Raw genomic sequence first — 20,971 nt, 5'->3', positions numbered from 1 at the left:
ACGATATTGATGTTCATATCAGAGGAACACTGGGAAAATTGGTATCACAACTATCAAGAAATTCTCTAACTCTGGAACCAGATTGGTCTCACAATCCTTAGAAAATCTCCAAAAAATTGGAACCATTACAATAAGCAGAAAATGAAGATATATAGGAGAGAAAATCTTTCTGGGTCTTTAACCTGAATTTGACATGTGTCCCACAAAAAGAGTCTTCAATATGGAGTTGTTGAAACTAAACTTTCTCATCTACCTACTCTTTGAAAACCATAAATGATGCCAAAATATATGATATATCCCTACTTAAAATATGAAAATATCTCATGAAGGAATATCAAGAAATCATCGCAATTTGCACTGAGGCTCCAAAAATCTGATCTTTAGTTGTCATATCTACTTTGTCGTGAAGATCAACTTGTGCTGTTGTTGCCAAAAACATAACTACTCCCAATTGCATCAAGAAACATTCAATTCATCCTTACAATTGCTAGAGAAGTCAAATCAGATGAAAATATCTCTATATCTGATTGCAATTTCATTTGCAACATTAAATTTGCACAATTCACCGTGAAGCCCCCAAAATTAAAAAACCTCCTGTAGCTGTTACCGACTGACTCCTACACAAAATTTGATTGCAAAAATGGAAAAATTGCTCTCTTTTGGTTTCGACGGTTTATTACACTATACATTTCAGACAAAAATTGCCCCCTTGAGAGCCTTCTAAAAATTTGGCCTCCATGACTGAATAGAGAATATTTAAAATTGAAACATCTAAAAAAGCTCATATAGTCAAACTATTCAAATATTTCAATTTTAAAATCTGAGCGTTATTTGAAATTTGATTTTTAAATCATTTTCTTCTTTCTCTCCTCCTCCTTTGCCACATGGCAAGTCCTTATTGGCTAAGACCCGTCTTGAAATATTTTTAATTAATAAATTAATATTAATTAATTCCTGCTTGTAGCACCGAAAATCTCAAAAAATTTGTTTACGTCCATGCGGGACGCTTGCTTTAGCGTATCATCGAAAGCATTAATATTTCAACCTCCAATCTCACGGGTTGAGCATAAGCTTGAGCACCTTCAAACTTTCCTTTCCCGACTTCATGCGTCGTTGCCATGTGGCCTCTATGTTCTCCATAACTTGGGTCAAAATAAATGTAGTTTTGATGGCCAACCTTTCAATCCGGGTTGAAGCTAGTTTGACCATCCTTGACACATGGCAAGTTCTGATTGGTCGACCTAATCTGCATCATCTGCCATGTCAGCACCACCTCACTTCTAGCTAGCCCCACCACCTAGGCACTCACTATGTTGCTATACTAACTTCCCTGCAACTCTCCTATAGTGAGTTAATGACAACCATTGATTCTACTTTGATCCTATGGATGACATTTGATACAACCCAATGAGAACAATGGTGGGTCCCTCACTCGCTACCTCGCTATACATATCTTTCGCACATCTTTCCATAGTGAGTTAGTGAGTATCGTCAATTGATAAAAATCCTATAGTCATGGGATATAGAGAAAGACAACCTGGCATTCCACTTGACAAGCTGGCGAGTCAAACCAATGAAAACTGACCACATACATAACTCCTTCCTTTATGGCATTTTTGTTTGGGCCCACTGGTGACTGAGGACACATGTCAAAAGGTTGCTACCTCGCTATACATATCCTTCGAGCAATTCTTCATGGCAAGATAGTGATGGTAGTTTATTCTAGCTTAATCTGATAGTCAGAATCCCTTATATGTTCTATGCATGGGGGTGGGTCCAAGACACTGCTATCACTGAGTTGGCCTAACATGCTGGCATACATATATATATTTTAATTTCCAATGACATCACTTTTCCTTGACTCTGCCGTATTTGTCATTTTTAGGCATGTCGCTACCTCGCTACCGGCAAATATCACAAACATCCCAGTAGTGACATAGCGAGCTCTGGCAGAGTCAAAATTTTCGGCCTATAAATGCTGAGTAGGATGCCAGCGTGTCATATGTTCTGCACAACTCACCTAAACTTGCATGTTTCTACCACATCACTGCCAGTTGGGACCTGTGCCATGTGTCACGCACCCACACTCCCACTTTATTTAATTGACAAGCATCTTCTTCTTGCGAAATTGCGTCGGTCGTTGGATCTGGACACGTGGCAACATCTCAAGACTCCTTTTTTTGTGCGCCACATTGTAATAGGGACCCATTGCTGTCCGGTTGCCACTTGTCAATTTTTGGTTCACTACTTCTAGCTATCAGCAACTGGGTCCCACAACACAACCATTGTCCTTAGAATCTGGGCACTCACTATGTCGCCACTGGCAAGTCACATGGATTTTCTGATAGTGACTTAGTGAGTGGCCGAAGAAACTTGAACTCCAGTGACACCATCTGCAAAATCCTCCACATGCGTTCTTCTTAATACTGACAAGCCTAGGACATAACACGTGACCTTAATGTACCCTCTTTTGTGGCCAGACTTCACTTTTCAGCACCGGGACATAATTCTCCGATGGTCACTACATCGCTATAGGAAACAACCTCGCAACTTTTCATAGTGAGTATGCAACATTCGTTGATCCTAACCAGATCCAACAACAGGATAAGGTTTTTCAAAAAGACTTAACAATGACCTCAACATAGGTGGGAAATAATATTTAGTTGTTGTTAAGATTTTTGCGCTAGAATAAGATTTAAAAGGTATGACCTAGGGTTTACTAAAAATGAAAAGATGATCCCAACCCTACCAAAACAAATTTGAAAATTCCACCATAAATGCATAAATTTGCCATGCTCAAAAGGAGCTATCAGTGGCTCTGGCTAGGGATGATGGTCAACTTGTGTCCGTGCAAGGATTCAGAATTTATGGTTTGAGCAGACCACACACAAAACTTTGAGGAGGAACCAAAGAATATTAACAAGAATGTACATAAATACAAAGACTATACAAATTTGTAGAAGCATTTACAAAAAGAAAAAGTTTTTTGGGAAAGGAGAAGACCTTTAATCAAAAATATATTTTCAAAAATTTCCCATGAATTGGAAATTCTAAAAGGCTTCCTAATAATTCCTTAATGAAATATGAATCTTGACCCCAGAAAGAGTCAACCAAATAAGTTCCCAACCAAATGGGATCGAATTTTCCATGTTTACCCTTCTCTTGTAGCCTTGCATTCCACATTAAAACAAGATCCTCAGGCTGGAACTTCCTAATTATTGCCCTTCTATCATACAAATGTTTTGTTTGCAACTGCAATTTCATGTTTCTTGCAGAGGCTTCTTTCCTTGTTTCTGCTAATCTAGCCAATTCATCAATTCTTTGATGCATATGATCAATGATGTCATCATCATACATTTGAATAAAGTTATATAAACCTATCATGTTATTGTGAGGCATTCTAGCCTAAATTCCATATACAAGGTCAAAAGGTGATACACCTATTGCCTTCTTGATTGTCACTCTATCGGCCCAAATAGCAAATGGAAACTTTGAATCCCAGGCCTTCTTGTTGTCATCCAAAGTTCTCTTAATGATTTTTAATAAACTCTTGTTGGTAGGTTCTGCTTGTCCATTCCCTTGTGGATGATAAGGTGAAGAACTGACCTAGTGATGCCATATTTTTCATAGAACTTAATGAATTATTCAGACCTAAAGCACATTGCATTATCAGTCACTATTCTTTTAGGGCATCCAAATCTAGTGATGATGTTGCTGAGTAGGAAATTATTTACTACTTTGTTGGTTGAATTCCTAGTAGGGATTGCCTCAACCCATTTTGTGAAGTAATTAGTTGCAACTAGTATCTAGGAAAAACCACTACTAGAGCTAGGTGAAATCTCTCCTATAAAATCCATTCCCCATTTTTGAAAAGGTGCCTGAACCTCAACTAATTTCAAAGGTGCATTTCTTGAGAATTTCAACTTTCCTACGAACCTCTGCCATGAATCACACTTTCTCACCAGAACTTGAGCATCCTTAAACAAATTAGGCCACCAAAAACCTGCCTCATAACCTTATGGGCTGTAGTCTTCGCCATATAATGTCCTCCACATATACTTGAACATGCATCTCACTTAATATTTTTTCAGAGTTCTGCTGATCAATGCACTTCAATAATATACCTTCAAAATTTCTCCACCATAAGGCTCCATTCACAAAAATATATCTCATTGAATGCAATTTTGTAGTTCTCCTTTCATTTTCTATTATGTGAGGTGGATATTGCATGCCCTGCAGGTAATATATTACATCTTTATACCAATCACAGTAGTCCATGTCACATGTGCTAAGTCTAAGATCCTGATCTTCAGCATTGATTTGATTGGCATCTAAATTTGCTTGTGCCATGAGTTTTGCCAATCCTTGACCTCTTACTAACTTAGTAATATGGATATCTATATTAAATTCTTGGATTCTATTAATCCATCTGCATCTTCTACCAAATACCTCTTGCTAAGAGAAAATATCCTTCACTACTACACTTGGTACAAAAGCAATAGCAATAGCCCCTACAAGATAACATCTGAAAACTTTAATAACTTTAACTAGAGCATATGCCTATTTCTCACTAATATCATATTTCAATTCTGTAGGTTGTAGGGACTTACCAAAAAATGCTATAGGTTGTTCATGTCCACTTTCATTCTTCTGAAGTAAAACTGTTGCAATAGTATGAAAAGATGCAAAAGAAAAAATATGCATGGACTTTCCATAATTAGGGGTCCTAAGCATTGGAGCATTCTTAATATCACTTTTTATTTCTTGGAAGACAATAGAAGGCTCACCTTCCCAATTTATTGTAGCACCTTTTTTGAGCATTTTTGAGATTGGTCTACTGATTTTAGCAAAGTTAGTCACAAACCTTCTTAAGAAATTAACTTGTCCAAAGAAAGACTATATACCTTTAACATTTTTTGGTTTTTGGACCTTGTCAATTGTTGCTCTCAGGATCAATCTTAACACCCTCTTTTGAAACTATATGACCTAGAAGTTTCCCTTCTCTGACCCCAGAAGTACACTTTCTTGGGTTCAAAGATACTCCATATTCCAAAGCTTTGAGAAAAATCTTTTCAAGATGCCTGCAATGATCTTCAACTTTCTTTGAATATGCAGTCAAATCATCTTGATACACTACCATGAATTTGTCAATATAATCTTTGAAAGCCACATCCATAGCTCTCTAAAAAGTTGCCCTTGCATTTATGAGGCCAAAAGGCATTTCTCACATATACATAGGTTCCCCAAGGGGTGGTGAAGGCTTTCTTGAATTGCTCTTTTTCATCAACCAAAACCTGGTTATAACCTAAAAAACCATCCATCATGGACATCAATTCTAAACCAGTCACCTGTTGGAGCATGGCCTCCATATTGGGAAATCCATAATTATCTTTTAAAGATACAACATTCAAATTTCTAAAATCATCACACAACTTGATGTCACCATTCTTTTTTCTAACAGGTACAAGATTAGACACCCAAGAAGAATGTCTGATTGGCTTAATTATTCCTCCATCTCTAAGCTTTAATGATTCTTCTTGCATCTTTGGGGCCAAGGTGGGATTCACAGGTCGTTGCTTCTGCCTAAAAGGTTTTACATCATCTTTAAGTGGTATAACATGTTGAAAAAAATCTTGCCTATAAGCTTTGAGGTCATCATAGGACCATGCAAACACATGTCTAAATCTTTTTAATAGATTAATCAAAGATTTTCTGATCTTAGGATTTAAAGTATTTCCAATGTACACCTTTTTTGGGGTGTCAAGTGTATCCAAATTAATCTCCTCTAGTTATTGTGGGTGTTAGTGTAGTTTTTTATTTTTCCTATTTTGCTAGGTTTTTCCTACACTTTTAATAATCTTGCTTAGGTTAATAAAGCATGTCTTATTAGGTGAATGGTTGTGAGGTGTCATCTTCCTACATGTGAGCATTCATTAGCTATTTTGGGAAGATACTCTGCTATCTTTAGTCTGCTAGATGGTTGCTCCTCATTGGTTGGTGTTACCACCTCCTCCCTCTTCCTAGCCTATATACGCATGCTACCTAGCTTGTATTTGCATCTCTTGTTTTTGCATCCTCTTAATGCTATTTTGCTTCTAGCATTTGCATTACTCTCTTGGAGACTAACTCTGTGTTGCTATTTTGATTTTGTATCATTTGCATTCATAGTTTAGATATTTACTCTTTGCACTAGTTTTCTGGGTTATTAATCTTTTCAGATTCTAACATGGTATCAGAGCTTTTCTATGTGCAAGAGTAGATTTTAGTTTCTTTATTTGAGAGATTCGGGGGGGGGGGGCTAATAAATTTTATTGCAGTTTTTAAAAAATGAAGTATGCTCTTCTCTTGCATCTTTGGATGATCTTGAGAATCAGAAAAGTTTTGACAAAAATAATTTTTTCTGGGGTTTCAATCTCAAATTTAACAACCAACTTGCATATTTGGAGTTTTCAATCAGTATTGCAGGTTTCAGCATGCCATTGATGGACTTAGAAAGCTGATCCAGCATTTGCATGTCATATTTTGGTTGCTGGGGTTGTTTCTTGATTTTTGGAGCCATTTTTTTTTCCTGTTAAAGGCATCTGATTTACACTACAACAACATCTTCTCTACATCAACAAGAAAAATGCTTTCTGGGTTTTGTTTGCAGCCCCAAAAAACCATCTAGGTATCTTTTAGATTTTGCATGCAATCTATATATTTTGCAGGATCTAGCGTGGAAAGCTACAGCTATACCCCTCTCCGTTGGCAGTTGCAAATTTGAACGCAATTTTCAAATGTTTTATTCTTGCTCATACGAACTCCAATTTTGATGATTCTTGTTATGACCTTGGCTATTTTTTTGTGCTCTATCCACTAGTGGAGTTGACTTTTGATTTTCATGCATAAAATTTTCAAAAATTGCAGATTCTTGGCCGTAATTGTGCACAGTTCTCGTTTTGGAAACTTTGGAGGATCATAACTTTCTCATACGACCTCATATCGAGGCAATTCTTTTTTTGAAAGTGCATAATTTTTTGAGTAGATCACAGTGGTACTATTTGTTTTCTTGATTATTGTGCCTAAGTTACACTTTCAGCATATGCTCTTCATGAGGGTTTGTAATGCATTGAAATCAAGACCACTAAGTATTTCTTTCTAGTGGTAGTTGTAAACGCACTAAAATAAAGTGCCAAATCATATTTCTTTTGGAAGGGGTTCTTTGATTGAGTAAAAAGGGGGGGGGGGGGGCATTGTCGTGGCTGGGTTCTCTTCTTTGCATTTCTTCATCATGGATCAAACAAATAAGCCCATCCTAACTCCATACAATTACTTTGAGTGGAAATCACGCATGATAATTCACTTCAGGAAAGCTGGATTAAATAGGATAACTATGGGACTTGAAACTAAACCTGCTAAAGATGAAGATAAGCCTAAGTGGTTTAACAAATGTGATGAGGCATATGGAACATTGTGTTTGTCTGTTTCTCCTGACTTTTTATTTCACATTGAGTCTTTGGATACACCAAATGAAGCATGGACAAAGCTAGAAATGCTATTTGGCACACAAGATTCAATGAGGGGTCATATGTTGGAAAATGAATTAATTAGTTTAAGTCTAAGAAATTTCAACACAATCCAAGATTTCTTCACCAAATTAAAATCACTAAGGCTGCATTTAAAACAATGTGGAATTGAAAAGAAAGATAAACAACTGATTCTTAGTATTCTCTCTAAGCTAAGTTCAGAATATTCTGTGTTTGTCTCTACCTTCTATGCTACTAAGGGTGCACTTGGTACTCAATTCACCATGCCATCTTTAGATGATTTTGTTGTCAATCTCACTCGAGAATAGGACAAGCTAATCTAGATGGGCACTCTTAAGTCCTCTAAGTCACATGCCTTGGCTGCCAACCAATGCACAAAAGAACAACAAGGACAAAGTAGTAACAACAATAGTAAGGATAAGAAACAAAAGAATAGCGAGGAGAAGAAGGATCAGATACCAGTTTCTTCAAAATGAACTATTGATACACCATCTTCCAAGGGCGATAAGCCTAAGAAAGAAAAGGTCAAATGTGCCTATTGTAAAAGACCTGGTCATGATGAACATAAATGTTTGCAGAAACAACTTGATCACTTGACATACATTCTTGAGAAGAATAATATCAGTGTTCCTGAGTCTATCAAACAAAGTTCTAATGAAGGGTCTAACAAAGAAAATGAAAATAGCAAGGGGAAAGGAAAGGGCAAGGCTCTTTTTGTAGTTGCTTCCTCACCATCCACTTGGGTTCTTGATTTGGGTAATTCACACCACATGGCTTCATCTAAGGAAGAAATTACATCCTTGGAGCCATGTACTATGCCTTCTATGTTGATGGGTGATAACACTCCTGTTGAGGTGTGTGGGAGAGGGTCTGTTGATGTGGGGGATGGCACATTCCATGATGTTCTTTGTGTACCCTCATTGTCAACTAATCTCCTATCGGTATACTAGATCACTCACACAAGTTTAGGTAAGCAAGTTGAGTTCACTCCTAGTTCAGTGGAGATATGTGAGTTGCACAATGATTCTACAGTTGTAGTTGGGAGAGCAGATCATCAGTCATGACTCTATATGTTTTCTCACTTTGTTCCTGATCCTCCTTTGACTATTTTTCTCACTCACTCTAATGATGTGAGTAGATTATGGCATGAGCAATTTGGCCATCTTAACTTCCACTACTTGCATCAGCTTAACTAGCAAAGCATGGTCATAGGGTTGCCTTCTACTTTGACATTGGAGTCACTTGGAATACATGATAGATCTTCTAATGGGTCAGATTCACTTGAGCAGTCTTCTACTTCCACTTTTGATGCAGAGAATGATTCAGAGGACTCACCTCCTTCCTCTCCTAGTCCTCTGTGTTGCTATTTTGATTTTGTATCATTTGCATTCATAGTTTAGATATTTACTCTTTGCGCTAGTTTTTTGGGTTATTAATCTTTTTAGATTCTAAGAGTGGGTTATCATTTTTTGCATTTGAAAGTATCCTGTCTTGATTGTCAAAAGCACTTTCCAATACAACCAGACCCTTGGGTACCTTGTTATTTTTCAATTGTAGAATCTCTTGTCCAAAAATTGTTTCTTTCCCATCAATTATTTCCACCCATGCACTGCAATCAAGTTCATGTCCATGATATTTATCCTCATTGAGTAGAAAATTTATAATTTCTTTGTCATCCTCAAAAACTTGCCAACTATGGACATTATCTGGAACTGAAGGTCTGTTATGTACTTCTATGGTGGACACACTAGCAAATGATAAATCATCAGGCTTTATGGCCACATTTGCGAAAAGGTCTTCCATCTTATTGTTACTTCTTTCCTTCCACATTATCCCAAAAGCATCAAAAGACTCAATCATATCCCATACAACATTCCTATATTGCTTCAGTCTTTTATTTTTTAACACATAAACACCCCTAACTTGGGAAATAATTAACTTAGAATCACTAATAACATGTATTTTCTTGATTCCATGATGTGTTGCAGCTTTCAATCCTAGTAATAAGGCCTCATACTCTGCAACATTATTGGTACATGTAAAATTTAGAGAAAAGGAATATCTAAATGTATTCTTATCTAGAGAAACAAAGACAATTCCAGCTCCTGATCCCTCCTTTGAGCTTGCTCCATCAAAATACACGCTCCAAAGATTTGGAGAATCAAAGCAACATGTGACCTCTTGCCCAATTAAGGTAGGCAACTTTTCCACCTCTTGGATGATCAGTTCAGCTCTAAATGCATTCGCATCTGTGTCTATGAAACCAGGTTGCATCATTATCAATACTTTCCTAAAAAATATGAGTCACTATAGGTTCTCTATTAACCTTGATGGCTTTTTCTTTTACTTTGAAGGTGGCATATGATAGATCACATTGCATGCTTCCTCCCATTGCAGCACTCCACTTTCTTGAAAGTAACATTCCACAGTGGGGGGGAATATCTACTAGTAGAACTAACATGGTTATCTCCTCATCAGGGTATGCAACAAGTCTAAAAGGTAAAGCATTAATAGTACCTATGACAGGTACTTCTCTAGCGTCCATTTCCCTACACTTGCCTTGTCTAGTATCAACTCCTAGACCAAGGGCCTGCATCACTTTAAAAGCCATTATATTATTTGAAGCTCCTGAGTCAATCATGCAATTTTTTAATGTTCTACCTTTTGTGATCAAACTTAGGAAAAAAGGATCAATATCCTACAAATATGCTATTGATGAATTTTCTAGATACATTTGGGGTATCTGAGACATGACCCCAATCTCTTCCTTTTCTTTATCAATCACTAGGGTCTACAATGTACTGGCTAGTGCTTGTGTAACTACTTCATTATCTTGTATCCCTCCCAACCAAGACAAAGCCTTTCTCTTATGTTCCTCTATCCTAAACATTTATGCCAAAGGGACCTTTACAGTGATTTGTGACAACATTGAGACCATATCAATTGGATCATAGGTAGTATTCTTTGTATTAACATCTAAAGGTGTAGGAATTTGAACAGTAGATGAAAATTTTTGCTTTAAACTATCAAAATTTGTTTCCTTTCCCAAGATAGTTAGCTTACCAACCTCCTCATTTTGGAAATGCACCCTTTTCTTTGGTTCCCATCTCTTATTCTTGTTTTCTTTAATCTTAGGGATCTCAAGGAAAATCTTCTTATTTTCATGGGTAACCTTTTCCATATTTTCCTTGATGAAAATGCCAAATGACTTAGGAGGGGCATCATCTACAACCCTATTTCTTAGATTGTAAGTACTCTTGAATTGTGCCACTAACTCTAAAGTAATTCTATCAATTTCCTCAATGGAAGGTTTCTTCAAAGTGACATGATTAGTAGGAGCTAAAGTGTTACATATAACATTTTCATCTTGGTCTTCACTATCAAAAAAGACTTGTTGGTGATGTATGTGATATACCATTCTCTGATTTATAATATCTTGGTTATGCTCGTCAATATCTAACTCTCCATCACTATCACAAAGATGAATCATATTGCAAGTGATATCCTCTTGGTCCTTGTCAATCATGTCTTCATTATTCTGCAACTGCTCATCATTACAAAAAGACTAAGCGACAACACAAAAATTAGGAGAATGCGGTGATTGACAAATATGACACCAAGTAATGTCATCATTCATATTTACTAAATTTCCTTGTAGAGGGTCTGGTGTCCCTTTGCCTAGGTTCCCTTGTGTAGGATTAGGAATTGGCTTTCCATCTTTCCATTGAGTAGTGTAGGGATAGTTTTGCATTCTAGGTTATCTATTAAAGTTATTACTAAAAGGATCCCTTTCTGAGATATTTGGTTTTCTAGCTAAGAGAGCTAGGGAATTTAATTATTTTAACAATTTTAAAACTTGTCCCATTTGGTCATCTTCTAGTTTCTTTCTTGAAACAGGTTTGCCATTATCTTTCTTTCCCCTAGTATTGAATAACTTAGGGTCATCCCTTTTCCCAAGCTTTCTTGCAACTCTTCTATTATTTTCAATGTTAACAGCCATTGTGTATGCCTCCCTTAATGTTTTTGGTTCTTTATCCCTAAGGACATAGGCCATCTTACTATCAAAGGCATTGAAATAAGTAGTAAGATACAAATCTTCATTCAATCTCATTACTTGGAAAAGCTTGTACATACCTTTTTGGAATCTGACATTGAAGTTAAAGGCTGATTCATTTGGATTCTTCTTGATAATTTTGAAGTCATTCAACATAAAACCAACATTTTTCTTGTCACCATATTGCTCTTTGAATAGGGTCTCAAGATCACTCCATGAGTTGATACTATCATCAGGCAGTCTTCAAAACCAATCTCTTACATCCTCAATTAGTGAGTGAACAAAAAGCTTCATCACTACATCTTCATGTTCAACCTCATAATCATTTAGCACATCAATAAACTTTCTGAGATGCTCTTCACCAGTAACAACATTATTTTTAGCAAACTTGGTAACCTTGTCCCTAAGGTCATTTGGAACAGGATGAGGAAAACCAGGGATTCCCAAGAAAGATATTTGCTTATATCTTTCCATCTAAATTGGTTTTCTTTAAGAGATTGGGATACCTGAGGAACTTGCTCCACCAGCTTGAGTTTGGAAAGGGACTTGAGTTTGATGGGGAAGATAGAGAAGGGGAAATTGACCAACAGTGGCAAGAGTTGTAAAAGGGGGTAAGAGTGGTGCACTTTGATCTATTGTAAAAGTACCAATACAAGGTGCTAAGGGTAAAAGTTGTGTAGGTTGATTGGTTTGAAATGTTAGAGTAGAGTTTGACTTGATAAAATGAATTTTCCTTCTGGCCTCAGTAGCTTGAGCTTCATTTTCTACTCTCTCAAGTTCCTTAGTCAGGTCTTCTTTTTCTTTTCTCAATTTTTCTAGATCTAGGTCAAGTTTTGTCATGACACAAGAAGTGGACTTACTAGGGGGATATGGCTCGTTGATTTGTACTCCAATAGCCTTCTGTTTACCGTTGTCCAGATCTCTCTTTTGAGGATCCTCAACTATAGTCTCTAAAGGCTTGTAAGGTTGAACGTGTGCAACAACAACATCCCGACTCTTTCTAAGCAGTTCTTCTTGCCTTTGAACATTAGTTCTTAAAGCACCCATATCCCCAAAGATGTCAGAGTGTAGATTAGAAGATATCTCTTCCAATTTTTTATTTTGTTCTTGCAATGAAGCCATTCTCCTAAGCAAGTTATCCATTTCAATGATAGTATTCATAGTAACCTTTTCTTTCTCCTTTTCTAAATGTAGGTGCTTGGCTTCCTCATCAACAACTTGCCTTCTGAGGAGGGCAAGCTATGGAAACAATTCCTCATGATTTATAGTAGTAGCCTCAAAATCAACTGGGTCAAAATCCATAAGATTTTCTATATACGGTTCTTGTCTAGGACTAAAACCCATTTCCATGTTTTCCCTGAAACCCCAACTATGGTTTATCTAATTTATCATGTTTGATCTATGCAGAAAATTGACCATAGGGGACACACCTTTGTCTTGGAAAACCTTTGGTGGGGTTGAGAAAGTCTTTCCCAAGAGTGCAACTCCTTCTAACTTAGTACTTTTAGGGGAAAGTTCCTTCTCCTCAATAGGATGATATGATGACTAGGGTGAGAGGTTACTTCTAGGGACCCACGTAGAATTAAAATAAGATCTCTTCTTATTTTGATTTCATTTTACCCCAGGGGGTAAATTAGTTAACAATGGTATCTCAGGATGATTCTTGGTAAAAGCATGTGTATTCTTCTTTTGTTCAGCCTTTGAGTATAGGGCTTCCTCAAAACCCTTTAGCAGTAGTTTCAAAACCTTGATTTGAGTCGCCACCCAATATTTGGGAAATATGAAATGAAACCAGAAAAGAAGGAACACATAGTAACCCTAACACTTTAACACTTTATGAAATAGTTTGATAGTAAGTTCTTCTTAGATCCCCAACAGAGTCACCATTTTTTTGGAGTTCTTTCTTGTAAAGAACATATCAGGTGGATTTAAACTTGATACCAAGAAACAAAGATAGGGACAAGCCTAAGGATGAGCTAAATCCTACGTTCAGCAAGACTAAATCTTAGTTTTGGGGCAATTAATAGAGTCATTAGGACTCATTTCACTTTAGGCTCTGCTAAGCCAAGGTAGGCAAACCTAAGGGATTTATCTAATTAACTTGATACTCTTCTATGCAAGACTATCCCCTATAGCATAAATGGTCAATATCCTTCTATACATTGCTGACAAACTTCCTGATTACAGTAGCTAATTACAACCAAAGAAAGTAATAGCAAACAAGCCATGACCGACAATTCTAGTTCTTCAAAACATAAAAAGGGAAATTGATGTTCATTTAAAGTTTTGATCTCAGCATAACCCAGGTATACAAAAATAGGGAACATGTAACCTTCAAGCTGATCAATCCCTTATCCATTGGGCATCAACTAAACGTTCACATACAGATAGATACCTGAAGTAAACTCATATATTCAGACATCTGATCTATCTATTTGACTTGGAAATAGACATCAATCTTCATGACAACTCTCATACTTATGGTAATATCCTCCTGGTGTAACCCACAATCCTGTCAGTATAAACAAGCATTTACATGGATCTTTGTTCCACTAGCAAGTTTATCCACACATACAACCTTTCAGGACTGTAATTGAGTTTAAGCTCTTCGTTCTTAAACACAAAAGATTGAAATTAATAGAAAAAGGTGACAAGAATCAAAATGAAACTAAGGAAAATGAAACTCTTGCATTAATTTCCTTGAAACCAATACATCATTTGCATATCAAAACTTAGAAAATACACAAAGAATGACTATGTACTATAAAATACTTCAAAAGAAATACAATACTAATGTTCATATCAGAGGAACATTGGGAAAATTGTTATCACAACTATCAAGAAATTCTCTAACTTTGGAACCAGATTGGTCTCACAATCCTCAAAAAATCTCCAAAAAATTGGAACCATTACAATAAGTAGAAAAGGAAGATATATAGGAGAGAAAATCTTTCTGGGTCTTTAACCTGAATTTGACGTGTCCCACTAAAATAGTCTTCAATCTGGAGTTGTTGAAACTAAAATTTCTCATCTACCTGCACTTTGAAAACCATAAATGATGCCAAAATATCTGATATATCCCCCCTTAAAATATGCAAATATCTCATGAAGGAATATCACAAAATCATCACAATCTGCACTGAGGCTCCAAAAATCTGATCTTTACTTGTCATATTTGCTTTTCCATGAAGATCAATTTGTGCTGATGTTGCCAAAAACATAACTGCTCCCAATTGCATCAAGAAACATTCAATTCATCCTTACAATTTCTAGAGAAGTCAAATCAAATGAAAATATCTCTATATCTGATTGCAATTTCATCTACAACATTAAATTTGCACAATTCATTGTGAAGCCCCCAAAATCAAAAAACCTCCTGTAGCTATTACTGGCTGACTCCTACACAAAATTTGACTACAAAAATGGAAAAATCACTCTCTTCTGGATCCGATAGTATATTACACTATACATTTCGGATAAAAATTGTCTCTTTGAGACCCTTCTGAAAATCTGGCCTCCATGACTGAACAAAGCATATTTAAAATTGAAACATCTAAAAAAGCTCATACAATCAAACTATTCAAATATTCCAATTTTAAAATCTGAGCATTATTTGAAGTTTGATTTTTAATTCATTTTCTTCTTTCTCTCCTCCCCCTTTGCCACATGGCAGGTCCCTATTGGCTCGGACCCATCTTGAAATATTTTTAATTAATAAATTAATATTAACTAATTATTGCTCGTAGCACCAAAAATCTCAAAAAATTTCTTTACGTCTATGCGAGATGCTTGCTTTAGCGTATCATCAAAAGCATTAATATTTCAACCTTTGATCTCACAAGTTGAGCATAAGATCGGGCACCTTCAAACTTGCCTTTCTTGACTTCACACGTCATTACCACGTGGCCTCTATGTTCTCGAAGCTTGGGTCAAAATAACTGCAGTCTTCATGCCTAGCCTTTCAATCCGTGACGAAGCTAGTTTGACCATTCTTGACACATGGCAAGTTCTAATTGGTCGACCTGATCTGCATCATCTGCCATGTTAGCAACACCTCACTTCCAGCTGGCCTCACCACCTAGGCACTCACTATGTTGCTATACTAACTTCCTTGCAACTCTCCTATAGTGAGTTAACAACAACCATTGATTTTGCTTTGATCCTATGGATGACATTTGATACAACCCAATGAGAACAATGGTGGGTCCCTCACTCACTACCTTTCTATACATATCTTTTGCACATCTTTCCACAGTGAGTTAGCAAGTATCATCGATTGATAAAAATCCTACGGTCATGGGATATGGAGAAAGACAACTTGGCGTTCCACTTGACAAGCTAGCCAGTGAAACCAATGAAAATTGCCCACGTACACAGCTCCTTCCTTGATGGAATTTCCATTTGTGCTCACTGGTGACTAAGGACATGTGTCAAAAGGTCGCTACCTCACTATACATATCCTTCGAGCAATTATTTAGGGCAAGATAGCGATGACCATTGATTCTAGCTTGATCTGATGGTCAAAATCCCTTATATGTTCTATGCGTGGGTGTGGGTCCAAGATACTGTTGTCACTAAGTTGGCCTAACATGTTGGCATACATACATACATACATATATATATATATATATATATATATATATATATATATATATATATATATATATATATATATATATATATATATATATATATATATATATATATATATATATATATATATATATTTCAATTTCCAATGACATCACTTTTCCCTAACTCTACCATGTTTGTCATTTTTAGGCATGTTGCTATCTCGCTACCAGGGAAAATCAAAAACATCCTAGTAGCAACATAGCAAGCTCCGACAGAGTTGAAACTTCTAGCCTATAAATGCTAAATAGGATGCCAACATGTCGTCTAATCTGCATAACTCACTTGAACCTACATGTTTCTGACATGTCGCTTCCAGTCAGGACCTGTGCCACATGTCACATGCCCGCACTCCCACTTTATTTAACCAGTGAGCATCTTCTTCTTGTAGAATTGTGCTGGCTACTAGATCTGAACACGTGGAAACATCTCAAGCCTCCTTGTTTTGTGTGCCACATCGTAATAGGGACCCATCATTGTTCGACTGCCACTTGTCAATTTTTGGTTCGCTACTTCCAGCTATCAGCTATCGAGTCCCACAACACAACCGCTACCCTTAGAATCTGGGCACTCGCTATGTTGCCACTAGCGAGTCGCATGGAATTTTCAATAGCGACTTAGTGAGTGGCCAAAGAAACTTGAACTCCGATGACACTGTCTACAAAATCCTCCACATGTGTTCTTAATACTGACAAGGCTAGGACATAGCATGTGACCTTAATGCACCATTTTTTGGTGCCAGATTTCACTTTTCAGCATTGAGACATAATTCTTCGATGGTTGCTACATCACTATAGGATACAACCTCACAACTTTTCATAGCGAGTACGCAACATCCATTGATCCTAACCAGATCCAACGATAGGATAAGGTTTTTCAAAAAGACTTAACAATGACCTCAACGTAGGCGAGAAGGAATATTCAGTTGCTGTTAAGGTTTTTGTGCCAGAATAAGATTTGAAAGGTAAGACCTAGGGTTTACTAAAAATGAAAAGATGATCCCAACCCTACAGAAAAAAATTTGAAAATTCCACCATACAATGCAAAAATTTGCCATGCTCAAAAGGAGCTATCACATTACACTGTGAGGAGAGCTCATCCCTTTTATTTTGACCCATAGGTAGAGGATTTGGTTTCACATCGGTGTGGGTTGGCTCCAGTTTCATGCCATCCATTATGGGCTAGGTTAGCAACATCTTTTGTAGATGGGATTGATAGCTACAAATTAGACCCCTTGAAGTATCTATACACCTAGGATAGTTTGGTAGAGGTTGGAGTTGGTGGTAGCATTTTTGGTACCTATGCTTGTTACTATTGTGGTTTCACAATGCATGCCCCATTTTGAACATAAATGGGGACCCTCTACTTTATTTTTTTCTTTTCGGATCCCTAGTCCAAGGTCCAAGCCATTTTTTGGGGTGTTATCTAATGATTTGGTTCTCGTCTAGGTCCCAGTTCGAAGATCTAGATTCTAGAAACAAAGTTCTAGGAAAAGAAAAGTCTTTTGTAAAATCAAAAGGTGCACCAACGTACCTCAATAGGTGCGCTAGTGCAGCTTACTTCTTAACAAAGAGAGAGAGATGTATTTTTGTGTGTATGTTGCATAGATGCACAGTAGCATAGTTGTGCACTTGCACAACACAAAAGAGTGTGGGGTTCCCAAGTCTATAAAACTCGGGCCCCTCTTTCTCCTTCCCACTTCTTTCTTTATCTCTCTCTCCAGCCTTCAAACTATAGCTCTGTCGTGCGGCATCCTCACACCTCAGCGGGTGCGTCTCCACTTGCCCTGCAAACACAAAAAGCCAAAAACATTAATAAAACACCAAGAATAGGTGCATTGATGTGCACCTATTTTTTCCATTTAAAATCTTAAAACAAATGAAACACACATTTTAGGTGCATAGTAGTGCACCTAATTAGGTGTGCTACTACACACCCCTATGCACCCTTTGAACATAATAATGTGCAAGTCAAAAAAATGAGGTTTGCATCAGTGCACCCCATAATATAAAATTTTCTTTTAAAAAGACACACCAAGCGCACCTATCAAGTGTGCTAGGTGCACCATGTTTTTTCATTTCAGGGCTATAACCAAGTTTTTTAGTGTTTTCAGGTAACTAGTTTTTTTGGGTCTTGTTCATGTCAATACTAGGGTGTGATTAATTAATTTCTATGACTTCAGACTAATGGAAATAATTTTTTGTATAGATTTGATGACATCTTTGTCAAGTTCGCTTGCCAACAAGATGGTTCCAAAGTTGATGGAAAAATGAAATCATGATTTCAGGATGAGTACTTAGAGATCTGGGACACCAAGTTAGGTCACACAAAATTGGGTGCATTCCTAACACTATGCAATAAACCAACAGAAAGGTCTCCCATGGTATCCACTCAAATTCTCTTTGGACTAGTAAATGCAGCATCACATCCAATTTCAATATAGTCCTTAGAATCAATTATGACACTAGCAGAAAGATATTTTCCCAAAGAAAGGGTCATCAAGAGTATAACTGGAGAGATCATCCTAGATCTTCAATCCAAAAATATAGAGAAGGTATTCCATCTACCAAGGGTAGATCAATTTATCTGATTGACTTATCACCAAGTTGAGATATGGTATAGGGAACATGTGGAGGAAGCCTTTGAAATTATATAGTCATCATTCCTCATTGAGAAAATTCCTCTAGGGAAAAAGGTAGGAAAAGTAGATATGACACGAGGGTACATGAAGGATGATATTGGATACTCGATCATACTCTTGAGCAGAGTCATGGCTTTGCAGACATCTAGAAATTTGAACATATGGATGGTGCGTTTTATCGAGACCATCAAGACAATGAAGATGCCACTTGACTGGGCCTCCATTCTCAGTGAGAACTTGGGTGAGCAGCTGATGGTAGTAAAGAATAACAAAAAATTCTACATGACATCATATTTGGTGTACTTGTTAGCCACAAGGGTGATAGATTACCCTAAGCTCTATAAGAAGGGTAGCATGCAGGATGCAAACACATGGCCTTACATTTTGTATCCTTAGCTGGTAAAGAAGAAGCTTTTAGAGAAAACCAAGGAATATAGGATTGTAAATGATGCTTTCATATTCATGATAATCTAGTTTATAGAGGGAGATCATGTGAAGAGGATGTTAGTAGAGGCAACTGTAAAGGTATTAGAAGTCGGAGCTTATTATATTTAGTATCAAACATTTACATATTTTAGGGTAGTGGGTACAACTCTCAACCCAAAGAAGCTCCCTAGGTATCCCAGTGACAGACTTGTTCTCTTGGAGATCTCTTGACAACTCTTGTCTACATATGATAGAGTTAGAAAGTAGCACAAAACATGCTAGATGTGGCCTATGGATATAGGGCCTTCTAGGGTGGATCAGAGGCAAGATATTCCATCGTTTGAGTGTGAATGGGATCAATATCCCTTGGATGAGTATAATTCCCCTTGACCCTATTTTGATAACATCAGAAGAGTACAATACTTAGTAGGTAAAACATTTTAGCATGAAGATTCCCTTGAAGATCACTTGATGAATGCCACAGATGACTATGATGTTCGCATAAGGGATTATTGTAGGATGACTCTGTATCTAGTAGAGAGTGCCTTGAAGATGAAGATCCCATTGAAGATTGTGCAACAAGATGCAAAATGATCTTCTTGGTCCATTATTCAATAGAGATAAGATCGGTGATAGGCCTATAATGAATGTTGAGATTGACAAAGAAGAGAACTTAGACATTAACCACAAGGCAAGATACATCATCAAATTGACAAATGATTGGATCAAGAGACCTTTCAAACTTGATTCAATTCTTGAGATAATGATCTTCTAGCTCAAGCCTGCCTAGCTAAAGGTCGAGGACCAAAAATCATAGTGCCTACATTCATGGCCTAGTCACCAATGAGATTAGAAACTGTACACCAACTTGATAGGCCAATTGGATATTATAGGGCTCAAAAAGGTAAAGGAAAAGGTAAAAGGAAGAGGAATTCTCCTTAATAGGTTGAGCTAGAAGAGGGAGAAATTTAGGAACCTACACAGGTTGGAGAAGAAAACATACAAGGGTCAGAAAATGTTGAAACTACAAAAACCCAAGATAATCCTCAAGTACCACCAGCTGAGCAAGGACAAGGAGGAGATGAAACCAAAGTACAAGAAATACCTCAACAGTAAGTACAAGCCTCCCCCTCCACACCTAAGAAGAGAAGAATGATTAAGACTCTGGTAAAAAGGAGAGAAAAGGTCAATAGGAAAGTGATTCATTTCCTGTTAATCTCTGAACCTATTCTAGAAGAAGCTGAAGAAGAGGATGATGAGGATGAAGATGATAACTTACCTTTGAGCAAGATGACTCATCTCGTGAGAGCTACAGAGTCAGAAAGGAGAAGAAGCTCCACCATCAAACCTCCATCTATTCTTGAACAATCCATTCAAACTACAACATCAAAAGATGAGATGAAACAATGGATAGATGAGCAGGATGTGGAAGGCACTACTATCTTTTAGATGTCAAATTTTGATTTTATGCTGGTGGGTATTGAATTGGTGGGAGACAAGATAGTAGGCACTCCAACTAATCAACCTTAGTAGGAGGATTGGAGTTAGTTACCACCTTAGATACAAGGACTTGAAATAGTTCCATCGTCACCACATCATGTTACATTTTTTGTGGATAAAGGTTCAATTACTCGTCTTCCTCTAGGCATAGAAGAAAAATAGGTACAAAAAGAGCAAGAGGAAGAGCCAAAA

At 37.1% G+C, this 20,971-nt stretch overlaps 1 pseudogene; it reads right to left on the bottom strand.

Moving 5' to 3' along the window:
* Positions 1–17,974: 17,974 nt before the first annotated feature.
* LOC149537755 (subtilisin-like protease SBT3.9) overlaps positions 17,975–20,971 on the bottom strand; it is a 164,844-nt pseudogene continuing 161,847 nt past the window's right edge.

This window comes from Cupressus sempervirens, chromosome 9, assembly GCF_028749045.1.
Source record: "Cupressus sempervirens isolate cs-2001-9-10 chromosome 9, ASM2874904v1, whole genome shotgun sequence".
Classification (NCBI taxonomy): Eukaryota; Viridiplantae; Streptophyta; class Pinopsida; order Cupressales; family Cupressaceae; genus Cupressus; species Cupressus sempervirens.
The sequence above is the reverse complement of the archived record's forward strand: the minus strand, read 5'-3'. Positions and strand labels throughout refer to the sequence as shown.